This window comes from Sus scrofa, chromosome 13 (assembly GCF_054392235.1).
Source record: "Sus scrofa isolate SSC_HxYL_T2T_F1_AM1 chromosome 13, Sscrofa_HxYL_maternal_Yorkshire_Landrace_v2.0, whole genome shotgun sequence".
Lineage (NCBI taxonomy): Eukaryota > Metazoa > Chordata > Mammalia > Artiodactyla > Suidae > Sus > Sus scrofa.
In genome coordinates, this window is record NC_139395.1 from 200,213,375 (window position 1) to 200,226,111 (window position 12,737).

The 12,737-nt window shown below is 33.0% G+C and overlaps 1 long non-coding RNA gene across 3 annotated transcripts in view; it reads left to right on the forward strand.

Annotated features, from left to right (window-relative positions):
- Positions 1–12,737, forward strand: part of LOC146397833 (uncharacterized) — a 430,149-nt gene that overhangs the window by 221,062 nt on the left and 196,350 nt on the right. The window contains exon 4 of one of the 3 annotated variants that reach the window (XR_014823727.1): positions 7,159–7,309. The exons of the other annotated variants lie outside the window; for them this stretch is intronic. This is a non-coding gene — a long non-coding RNA (uncharacterized LOC146397833). The remainder of the gene's footprint in view (positions 1–7,158; positions 7,310–12,737) is intronic. 3 annotated transcript variants of the gene reach the window in all.

A 12,737-nucleotide genomic window follows, 5' to 3' on the forward strand; every position in this document is an offset into this window, starting at 1 on the left:
TTTGATGAAAACTAGTCTTCACTGGAGAGAAGAAAAAATCACAATTTTTGTTCACTGAATAGAACTACATGCATTTGTTTTCCCATTAGCCACCCAATAGTAGCTTTTGAAATCAATATAAGGAATGAACAGATTAAAAAAATTATTTTCTCAGCATATCAGAGTTGTCAGATGATGAATTTTGAAAATTCATTCTAAATTTTTCTTATTATTGATCCTTTTTCTACCTCCCACAATGGAAAAATAATCTATGTCCTATCAGGGTCTTTGTATAATTCTCTAAGATATTATCAGCACCTAGATATTATCTGGGATATAATTGGTACAAAATTATTATTGTTAAATAAATAATTTATATTTATTCAACATTTTTCTCCTCTTATGTATAACCTCTTTCCATTTAATGTAGATATTTTAAAGTTAATACCTGTACATTAAAATATTTATTTCTTCACTGGAAAACTATATTTTCTTTAACATATGGACCTTAAAAGTCAACCAGAAAAAGAAGACAATATTTCCAGTAAACACTGTCAGATGAAACAAATGTATTTACTAAACACAAAAATGGAAATCACTTAAGCACACATATGCTTCAAAATAAACTTCATTTTGACAAAAAAATACTAATGGAAATAAAAATCCGCAGATAATTTCTACATTTACTCTCCCTAGAACTGCTAGATAGAATGAAGAAGATTTTAAGCTGTGGGAAAACAGAAAAAAGAATAACACATGGTGTTTTTGTTATTTTTTAAATATCAAACAGCTCACAATCTGCAGACTGAGCAATATATATGAATAAACACTTGCAGTGATAATCATCAACTGATCACTTAACAAGCACAATCATTCAAAGCATTCATATGTATTTCTTATAATTATTAATACACTGTAGTGTGTTATTATTACTGCCACTGTATAGATAGAAAACCTCAACAACTGAGAGCCGAATAATTTGTTGATGCTCCAAGGTTCTGAAATTTTATACCTGGTAGTCAAATCTAGGCTCTCAGACTCAATGCCCCTTAGCTTACATACTACCCCCGAAAATCAAAGAAAAGCTTAAAATTTACCAGGGGGTGGAAACATATTAAACCCAGTGGAATATTTTTTTATGGCTGACTTCTCCTTAGACTCAATAACAGGATAACATGGATAGAGTTCTGAAAGTTAAAAATCTATCCAAAATTATCTGCCTAGCAGAAAAATTCTTTAAGATGAAGCTAAAACAAAAGCATTTTAAGAGAATACCTTAGAGAATTTATGTCCAGCAGAAATGAGCTATAAGAAATGATCAACAAAGTTCTCCAGAATCAATAGAAATTATACCAAATGAAATCCAGATCTGCAGAAAGAAAGAAGAGTATTTGGAAAGTTAAAATTGAGGATAACTATAAATTACCTTTTAATCATCTTTTATGAGTGGGTGTATGTATGTGTATTTTCACATATAAAAATTCTTAAAATATTGTTGGAAAAAAATGATACAAAAATATTCTGGGGGTGATACTATATGGAGAAGTAAAATATGTGACCTTAAGAATACAAAGGGCAGAGGAAGGCATAAATGGAATTACACTACTGCAGGGTTTGTACATTTTTGTCAAAATAGTAAAATATTATTTGATGATTCAGAATGATAAATATTTATACTAGAAACTCAAGAATAATACTATACAATAGAACTTTCTGTGATGATGAAAATATTCTATAATCTCTGCTGCCCAATCCTGTAACCACTATCTACCTGGGATTAGTAAACATCTAAAAGTGGTTAATGCAGCTGCAGAACTGAGTTTTCAATGATATTTAATTTTATTTATTTATTTATTTATTTATTTTTTGTCTTTTTGCCTTTTTTCTAGGGCTGCTTCCCGCGGCATATGGAGGTTCCCAGGCTAGGGGTCTAATCAGAGCTGTGGCCACCAGCCTATGCCAGAGCCACAGCAACGCAGGATCTGAGCCACGTCTGCAACCTACACCACAGCTCATGGCAATGCTGGATCCCTAACCCACTGAGCAAGGCCAGGGACCGAACCCGCAACCTCATGGTTCCTAGTCGGATTCGTTAACCACTGCGCCACAACGGGAACTCCAATGATATTTAATTTTAATTAATTTAAATTTTTGATTTAAATGACCACATGTAGCTAAAAGCTACTCTATTGGACAATCCTCTCCAGAGTTGCCACTCAAATACAAATCAAAGAAACATAGTCCAAGTACTAATAGAGCAGATAAAAGGGAATAACAAGGATACTTTATTTCAAAAGATGAAGAGTAAGGAGGAAAGGAACAAAGAACTATAATCAAAAGCTGACAAATAAAAGAGGTTAAACACACCGTTTCAATAATTTTATCATGTTAACAAAATACTGCAATTAAGAGAAGAAAGCAAGTCTCCAAGGGTGGGAAAAATGCATAGAAACACAAATTTAAATATGAAGACACAAAGAAATTGCAAAATAAATATGAGAAGAGTACACATAAAACATAAAGCTGGTATGGCTGTATTTAATTTAAAAAAAAATTCAAAAACTTACCAGTGAGAAAGTAGAGCATGTTCTGATGATAAAGTGTTAATTTGGGAGTTCCCATCATGACTCAGTGGAAATGAATCTGAATATTAACTGTGAGGATGCAGGTTCGATCCCTGGTATCACTCCCTGGCAATGCTCAGTGCGTTAAGGATCTAGCGCTGCTGTGAGCTGCGGTGTAGGTCTCAGATGAGGCTTGGATCTTATGTTGTGGCAGTGGCTTAGGCAGGTGGCTATAGCTCCCCAATTCAACCCCTAGCCTGGGAGCCACCATATGCCGCAGATACTGCCCTAAAAAGACCTCCCCCCGCAAAAAAGTGTCAATTCATCAATAAGACATAACAAAACTAAATTAGCATGCACTATGGCAAAGATTCAAATACATGAATTAAAAAGTGACAAATTCACAGTCATAATTAGTGATTTCAAACTTTCTACTCTCAGTAATAAATAGACAAATAATTAGTAAGAAGAAAGGAGCACGTTGACCTAATTGACATTGATAGTATACTACATCCCCAAACTGCACAATCTCTTTTTTTTTTTTTTTTTTTTTTTTTGCTTTTTAGGGCCACACCGGCAGCATCTGGAAGTTCCCAGGCTAGGGGTCCAATTGGAGCTACAGCTGCTGGCCTATACCACCGCTCATGGCACCACTGGATCCCTGAACCATAGGGTCCAATTGGAGCTACAGCTGCTGGCCTATACCACCGCTCATGGCACCACTGGATCCCTGAACCACTGAGCAAGGCCAAGGATCAAACCCATATCCTCATGGATACTAGTTGGATTTGTTTCCACTGTGCCACAATGGGAACTCCCACAATCACTTTTCTTTCACTAAACATTGAATATTCACCTACACAGATGATGTGCTGAGCCATTAAGTGTCTCTAAAAATTTCAAAAGATTGACCTAATTCAAATTTGGTGTCCTGAGTGCAAAAGAATTAAATTAGAAAACAATAACTATAAGATCTATGGAAAATTGTCAATATAGCCATGTATTTCTACATAAAAATGGGTCAAAAATTGACTACAAGAGACTAGAAATTTTTAAACTGAATAAATGGAGGAGGCAGATGAAATATTATAATGAAAAATATCATAAATTTTTGAAAAATAAGTTGTAAACCATCCCCAAAAGTGTAATTTGTTCTATTATACAGCTTTCTTGGAATTATCAGGGCAGTGAAATATGACAATGCACTTAAAGAAATATGAAAATTGGAATGGAAATAGAACTAGAAAATATAGGCTGAATTTTCAAAGAGTATTTTTAAATTATGTGTTAATGGTCAGAAGAGGCATAATAGCTCAAGGAAGTTTTACGGTTGAAATATGTAACATTTTCAGAATTTAAGACCACTGAGTGAGTGGTTTTGTTTGTAGATATAGGGGTAAAATTCTACTGGAGAAGAGCTGATTGGATGTATGCAAATCTTGAAATGGTCATGATTGTTTAAATAAATGAAGATTGTTTAGAATTAAGACCATGTGCAGAAGACTTATCTTGAGTTCAAATAATATTGGGCTTTTGGTTTGCTGATGAAATTACAAAAACAGATAAGAATAATCATACATTTGGAAGTAGAATAGAAGAAGTTGGAGAGGTCTGAACTGAATTTCTTAAGACAAAAAATACTTGGTCATCAGCTGAGATGTTTTGAGCAAAAGATAAAGGAGAATAACTTAATATAATGAGGAAATTCAGATTCAACAGCACTACTCTGACATAGGAGCAGCAGCTGTTTAAAATCATGCAGTGGGGGTCATGTGAACAAAGAGAGTCCTCCGGCTTTAGGACAAAGCTAAAGATTATCCTATGGAAATTGTCATTTATTCCATCTCCCCCAATTAAGGAAAAATGCGCATAAATGTATCATTTAAACAATCATCGAAAAAGTTTATCTGGTAAAAAAAAGTATCAGTCACTCATTAGTAAGATTATAAAATGTGCATCTTTCAACCCATTTCCTATTCTTTCATCATTGTGTTTTACAAATATGACCAATTTCAGTCCTCAAGAATGATTCAGTATCTAAAATCGATGTGTGTATTGATGGTGTGTGTGTGTACGTGTGTGTGTGTGTCTGTGTATGTTAGTTTTCAGTGTTTAGTGATTTGTGATACTTAATATAAAATTCCAACTTTTAGCTTTTCTCAAGGAATTCTGAAGGCCTATGAACATGATCTCTAAAATACTCCTTTCATAGGGGCAATTGTTTGGACAAAAGCAGGAACTACTGCCTTTAGATGGGTTTGTGTTCTACTGTTTAACACAATTCTCACTGCTCACTAATCTGCCTAAGTGTCAGTTACTTCTTACAGCTCTGGAACTATTGCCTTATAGTTATAGATTTAGGAAAAAGGAAAATACATCTTGATTCATTGAATTATGAAGAACATCAGACAATATTTAATTGTTATTAGCAGACAAAAAAGTAGGTCTGTGTAAATATTCATATGCACACATAATGTATATATACAAATATACATACATATATATGTGCATTCATGAATATATTGTACATACACACAACTTAGTTAAGCCTTCATCCATTAATGTTACTTGCAAGACCTCATTGTTAAAATTTCTACTCTAAATCTATGTTTAAACAAAACAAATATAAGCATATACAGAGATAAAAGTAAGTTTGGCGAAGACATCAATAAGATTTGGGCTATTTGTCTGTTCTGTCTTCTGTTTACACTGGGATGTTGCCTGCAATAATCAATCTATAATCTTTTCACTTATCTGGTTAATGCAGATATGTAAGAACTTGAGTTTAGAATGTTAAGAGGGCGATAAGAATGCCTAAAAATGCCTAAACCAAAGACTTTTAGTTTGCACCCAAGTCTAAGTATTGCTCATTAATGCTTAGTTCTCAGATATTATATCATTGGAATTTCTGAGAGATAAAGCCCTTTACATACTTCCATATGTAAAAAGATAAGTCCCTTAAGTAAATAATATCCTCAGTCCTAAAAATAAATAGTACTACTACTACTCTTAAATATCTAACATTCAGAAAGTGTTTACATAACTAGAGATGTTGAGCTTTCTATACAGTAAACCACTGAACAGTCAAAAAAAATCCTTTGAGAATAATTAGGTTAAGGGGTGCAATCTAGTCAAACAAAAACTAAAGTGTGAGTCAGTAGGTTCAGGGTTTTGAACCTAGACACACCTTTGGGAGAGCCAAATGCAAACTCTCTCTCTGAGTCAGGAGTTTTTGCCCAGACTTTTCTATGAAACTAGATTGTTGGGTGGGGAAGCACCATCTACTGGTGTTTTGAGCAGATGAAGTTTCACAAATGTATTCATGCCTCTCAGAATGTTTAACATCCCACTGTATTCTAGGTTCACTCTCTTATTCGCTGTGAAAAAGACCTAAGAAGTTCCGAGATCCTCACCTTTTGGTGATATTGCCACAAGTAGAAAACAATTCCAAATGTTTCTATAGCCCACACCCTTCTGCCCCCAAGGATGGACCTGAAGGCTGCAGAAGAAACAAACCCCCTAGAGCCTGATCTCTTTCATTCCCCCTCTTCTCACATTACTTTTCCATATCCCTATATCCCTTGTTCATAACCCCTTCTTTTTCTCTGTTGTGGTTTTCATACGTTCCCTAAGAATACGATTACAAAGCCTTGGAGAGGGGAAAAAAAAAAAGATCAACAAAAAATATTCAAAATTGTGTGTGTATATGGGCTGCTCAAATCATTGATCATCAAGATAAAAAATAATCTTCCCACAGGAGTCTGGAAACATATATGCCTCAATTTAATACCTTATCGTGACAGGTTATACCAAGTACACTTAAAATCACAAATGCTAAAAATGTATAAGGCAGAGGGTTTCTGAACACTTTGTGAAATGCCACTTGGTTTTCACATGACTCTATGGATTTCTCTATTTTGAGCCCTAGCTGTTCTTGCTAACTGCCTGTTTAAAATCTGTTCTTGCACTTCTCTGCTGTATTATGATAATGTTGAAGGGAACTAGTAGAATCACTGGGAACAAAACTGTGACATTTTCTACATGGAGCATAAAAATAGAAGTCCTGGTTTCCTGTGTAATCTGATTAACATCCCTTTGCCCAACACACATATGGACTCCCACACAGGACATACAAATTAACAGACTCATTTGGCTAAAGACATGATTTAATTCTACCACTGCAAAAGCATGTGGACTGCAAAAGCATTTTTCTGTGTCTTCTAGTTATTATACTGTTTCCATTAGATTTTATTTTGGGCATTTATGCTGCATAAAATGACATACACAAGAAAGGTTGTTGTAAAAAATAATAAACGTTTTCATGTGCCCACAATTTTATGAGTCAGGATGTGGGCGGTTTACAACAGAGGGCTCAATTCTGTTCTACAATGACTGAGCTTTGTTTGGTTCTACAAATGGTTTCAGATAGCTGTGATGGATAAAATGGGGCAACATGTCTGAGGTCTTAGTTGTGGCTGTTGAATGACCCAAAATGTTTTATTCTCTCACCTGTATGACACATGGTCTGTGGGTTGGACTGGCTGGACTAGATGAGGCTACCTGAGTGGCATCTCTCTCATATTCCCTCTCTCTCCTCTCTTCCTTCTCCCTCCAGGATGACAATCTCAAGGTTGTCGAACTTTTTTAGAGTGGCTGGCTTCCCTTAGCGGCAACATTCTGAGAAATCTGCACTGAAGCAGGGAGGTTTCTGGTGAAACAGTTTTGGAAATTCTAGGATGTACCTTTCCAAACATTTAACTGATGAGGTAAAAAATTAAGGCAAGCCCAGATAAAAGAAGAGTAGAACTAGACCCCATCTATTAATAGGAGAAGTAGCAAGAATTTTTGGCCACTTTTTTTTTTTTAATAGCCTTGATAACTATAGTCACCATGTCATCATATGGTATGTTACATCCCCAGGATTCACTTCCCTTGGGATGCAGAAATCTCTTCTACATAGTGTTTTCAGGTCCTGTAGATATCTTCCCAGAAGTGGAATTGCTGATCATATGGTAGTTCTATCTTTAATATTTTGAGAAACCTAGACACTGTTTTCCACAGTGACTATAACTATGGGAATTATATATAAAACTATATAACTTACATTCCCACCAACAGTGCACAAAGGATCTCTTTTCTCCACACCCTCCAGCAGTCACTATCTCTTGTCTTTTTTATGGTAATGATCTGAACAAGCATGAGTCAGTATCTCATTGCGGTTTTGATTCACTTTCTCCTGATGATTAGTGATACTGAGAACATTTTTGTGTACTAGTTGGGATTACATATATCTTCTTTGGAAAAAAAAATGTCTATTCAGGTGCTTTGCCCCCTTTTTTTAGATGGATTATTTTTTTTGTTTTGTTATTGAGTTATATAAGTTCTGTACATATTTTGGGTATTAACCCCCATCAGATAAATGACTTAAAGATTTTTTTTTTCCATTCCCTAGATTGTCTTTAAATTTTATCAGATATTTATCTTGCTGTGCAGTGCTTTTATTTTTTAATGTAGTTCCACTTATTGATTTTTATGTCATGTGTTGTACTTCAGATGTTACATCCAAAATGTGGCCATCTTTATATTTGACAGACTTATTTATGTGTGGCTCAGAACCCACAGTGTTGAAGAAAAGAAAAGTATAATAATTTGGTTATACAACTGTTGCAGTTTAATCCATGCAAATTATACTGAAATACTTCCGCAGGATGGCTGCTTGACCCTTTTCTATACTTTGCATCTACTGCAAGTTTGCATTATCAGCTTATCTACATGACCCCCAAATTAAGGATTTCTTATCCTCCTTCCACACCCCATGATGAGACAAGTTTTATCTCTTTTGACTGACAGTCAAAGCTAATCCATTTTTACTGTAACTTTGTACTCAGAGGTCTACAGTTACTATGTCTTTGGAAGAATTTAGCAGAAGTAGATAATGCCACTGGATTTCTTAGAGTTCTTCATTTACCATATCTTTTCTATCTTAATAAGATGATGGAGTCCCAGAAGATCTTAATAAAGATGACAAAATTAGGAAGCTATAGGAAAATAAAAGAAAAAAAATAAATAAAAGAGAGAGAGAAAGAATGAAACACATAATGTGGTGATGTTGGATGTTACTGTCTGCCATTACATATCAACCTCTTTAAAATAATGGTATAAAAAGGCTTATTTTAATATAAACTAATTCAACACATTCTTTGTACATTTCTCAGTCTCATTTTAGAAATAAATGAAATAGGAATTACCTGGAGGCCTACCAGTTAAGAATCTGGTGTTGTCACTGCTATGGCTTGGGTCACTGCTATGGCTTGGGTCACATCTTGGTTAGAATGGGTTTGACCTCTGGCCTAGGAACTTCTGCATGCCACAGGCGCAACCAAACTAAAAATAAAATAATAATAATAATAATAAAATAAATATAGGAAAGCACAGTTTTTATAGGAGCAATATTTTAACAAATTATAAAAGCAAGCTCTTGTAAAATTTGTCGTGAGATTTTCTGATTTTTAGACTTAAACAATTTCTTAGTTCACATTCCTCCAGGTGGAGTATTAATATCTGATGGAAGTAGAAAGAAATGGAGCAAAGATAGGATAGCATATCCCAATTCAATTTAAGAATATTTTTATTCAGAATAATTATTATCAAGATAATACTCCTAAGATTTGTCAAACTATTTTGGCAAAACAATTTGAGTAGCACAAGAATTGTAAGTATGATACTACAAAACAAATTATGTGACTTTCCAATTGGGAAAATATTAATAGAATTAGCGAGTTGAAACACTGGATTTATGGGGACAAAAAGGAGAAAAATAAATAATTATTCTATAGTATTCATCCTCAAAATCTTTATTGTTTTCATTTTATATAGTTCAAAATGGGTAAATATTACCTACATTTTAAATAATGTGTTCTTCAATTTACCAATTAATAACCGTAAAAATCACAGAATTCAACTTTTAGCTGTTTTATAAATGTTCTGGTAGTTTTTTTCTTAAGTGATTCAGTATTGTTGTGCCATTGGCCCATTTATTTAACCTAAAAAATTACATGCTCACCATGTGAGAGTGAAAAGTTATAGAATATATGGGAAATAATAATTTGTTAAGTTGTCCTTCTCAATAGTAGAGCAAAATGCATTTGATTAATAGACATGAAAAATAATATAGACACAGATATACATGAACATGTGTATATATAACCTATAATTAAATAACTTGAAAAATTAGTTATATCACAACTGATAGCTGATTAGAAAAAATTCTATAATGATGTGTACATCAGTTAAGAGATTCTTGTTTGTTTTTTCTACTGTGAAATAAAAGTTAGAAATATTTTTCAGCATAATCTAACACTTCCATTTCCTTAACAGTTTTCAGCTATTAGAAACAGATGGTGTTTTGGTGGTAAACACAATTAATTTCATTTTATAGAATTTAGTTAATTAGAATTGGGCTCCATGTATTACATGCATTGAATTTCATTGTTATAAATATTGTTTATAATTCTACCAGCTGACATAAGTGCATACATATTTTTTAATTCTTAAAAATATAATTTCTAAACAGGAGATAATCTATTCATTTTCCTGAATAAGTAGGAAATTACATATATTTATTTTAAATTTAATTTTACAGAATGCTATAAGCCAACAAATTAACTTGTTTCAAAATACATTGAGAATTCAGAGTATGTACACATTCTAGAACATATCACCATTTCACATCTTTTCAATTATGTTAATGCTTTTATTTTTCATTTAAGTATTAATTGAAATATTTTATATTTCTAGGATTTATGAAAATACTAATCATGACAAAACACATGCTTATTAAACCATGAAATAATTCTCAATTTATTCACTTTTTGTTTGCAAAATGTTCCCAACATAGATCGTATATAAGAACCAAATAATCTGATGAAAAGTGAAAACACTGCCCATTTCCAATACATTGGTTCTACATAATGTGTCTCAATGAAATGATTAATATTTCAAACTTTGTATGTCTGTATGTGGGCTCTTGTATATTTGTGAGTGTATATGTCTACCTCCTATTGATCACTTTCAGTATTCTAATATTATATTGCTGGATAACTAACATAATATATATTAATACATGTTAGTTTTAATTGTTTATATATAATTTTTTGGCCTTTTTTTTAAGGTCACACCTATGGCATATGGAAGTTCCCAGGCTAGGGGTCAAATGGGAGCTACAGCTGCTTGGCCTATGCCACCAAAATGCATGATCTGAGCTGCATCTGCAACGTATGTCTCAGCTCTCAGCAATGCCCCATAGCCTCACGAATACTAGTTGGGTTCCTAACTCACTGAGGCACCTTGGGAACTCCCATATTTTATATTTTTAACTGTACATTTACTATTTGATATATATATGGCTGCTCTGCAGCATATGGAGCTCCTGGGCCAGGGATTGGATCCGAGCCACAGCTGAAACCTACACCACAGCTGTGGAAAGGTCAGATCCTTTAATCCACTGTGCAGGGAATTGAACCTGAGTCCTGGCACTACAGAGATGCCACCAATCCCAATGTGCCACAGTGGGAACTCCACTATTTGATATTTTGTTCATTTTCCAAAGAAAAAAACTTTGTCATGACTGTAAGTTTTATTTTATCTGTCATGGGTCATCAAAAAAGAATTATTTAATTCTTTAACCATAATAATCTTTTGCTATGGAAAGTATAATTAATAGTTCATCTTTTGTAATTCCCTAATGACTTCTAATAAATATAAACATCTATATTTAAAAGTTATGTATTTTGTAATCTAACTTTAATGAAATTGTAAAGAATAATTTGAGTTTGTTTAAAACAGCTTGAGCTTCATTTTTTTCTGAGAAACAGTTCTTAACAAGTTGTGGGGCTTAGATTTATGTTCTCCTTCCACTTATTGTCAGAAAAACCTAAATTAAAGCTAAGTCATTAAAAATAATGGCTAAATATTACAAATAATAATTTAGGCCCCAAAGCTAATATTTAAGTCAGAAATACATTATCATAAGAAGGCTTATATTTTATATCCCTTTGGTACATCATTTAATGAAACATCAAAAAGCATCAGTAAAAATTACATTATCCTTATTGGTGATAGTTTACTTGACTCTAGTATATCAGGCATAAAATAAACTCTAATTTTCACCTTCATTTAAGGTAAAGCATTTTTATCATCATAAAAAAATGTGGCCAGATTTTCAATAAATATTAGAAAAGCTACAAAGAGAAAAATATAAGGTAACAATTAGCTATGAACTTTCAAAAACTATATCAGAAAGTATTTATAGTCATATAATAAAGAATATTTTTATGTCCATTTCAATATTCATCTTAAGCTCCCATCCTACTCTACCACTAATTATTTAAATAAATTTTTTTTCTTCTCAGTTTTGTCTTTTATCTGTTCTGAAATCACAAAACATTCAAACTATATGAGCATAAGTAATTTTGAAAAATTCCACTACATTCCTATTTATCTAAAAGGCTGAAGGCTTGTACCAGACTACACACATGCCCAGGATGACATAGAAAAAGAGATAACATCAGTCACTGACCTCTGGCTGAAAAATTAATCCTGTCCTATAAATTGCCTGTAGTTCAAATGTATGCCTTCTCACAAAATCCTCCTGTCAAAGGGTGGAAGTCATACATTCAAAGCATTTAAAGAAATGTCTAGTCATTGACTATCTATACAAAATTATACTGGCAGATATTAACTTCAGGAATCAGAATGAAAATAAAAAACTGATACAAAAATTAAAAGAAAAAAAGAAAGAAAAAGACCACACTACAGAGGGAATAAAGTATCTACAAATTATTTCAGGCAAGTAACTAAACAGTATTCAGCACCAAGGACGAAATAACCTTGGGGATAGAAGAATCTGATACCAGGATTGTTATAATATTTTTTAACAATAAATTACATGACACTCAAAGAAGTGGTAAAGTTTGCACATATACAGGAAAAAAAAATGGAGATGGAAAAATTTCCCTGACGAGGCCCAGATTTTTCGACCTGGTAAACAAAGAATTTATGTTAGCATTATAAAAAATGTCATGATACCATATAAAAAAGCCAAAAGATGCCATAAAAAAACCACTAAAACTCATTAATGAATTTCATAAAATTCCAGGATACAATTTAATATACAGAAATTTGTTGAATTTCTAT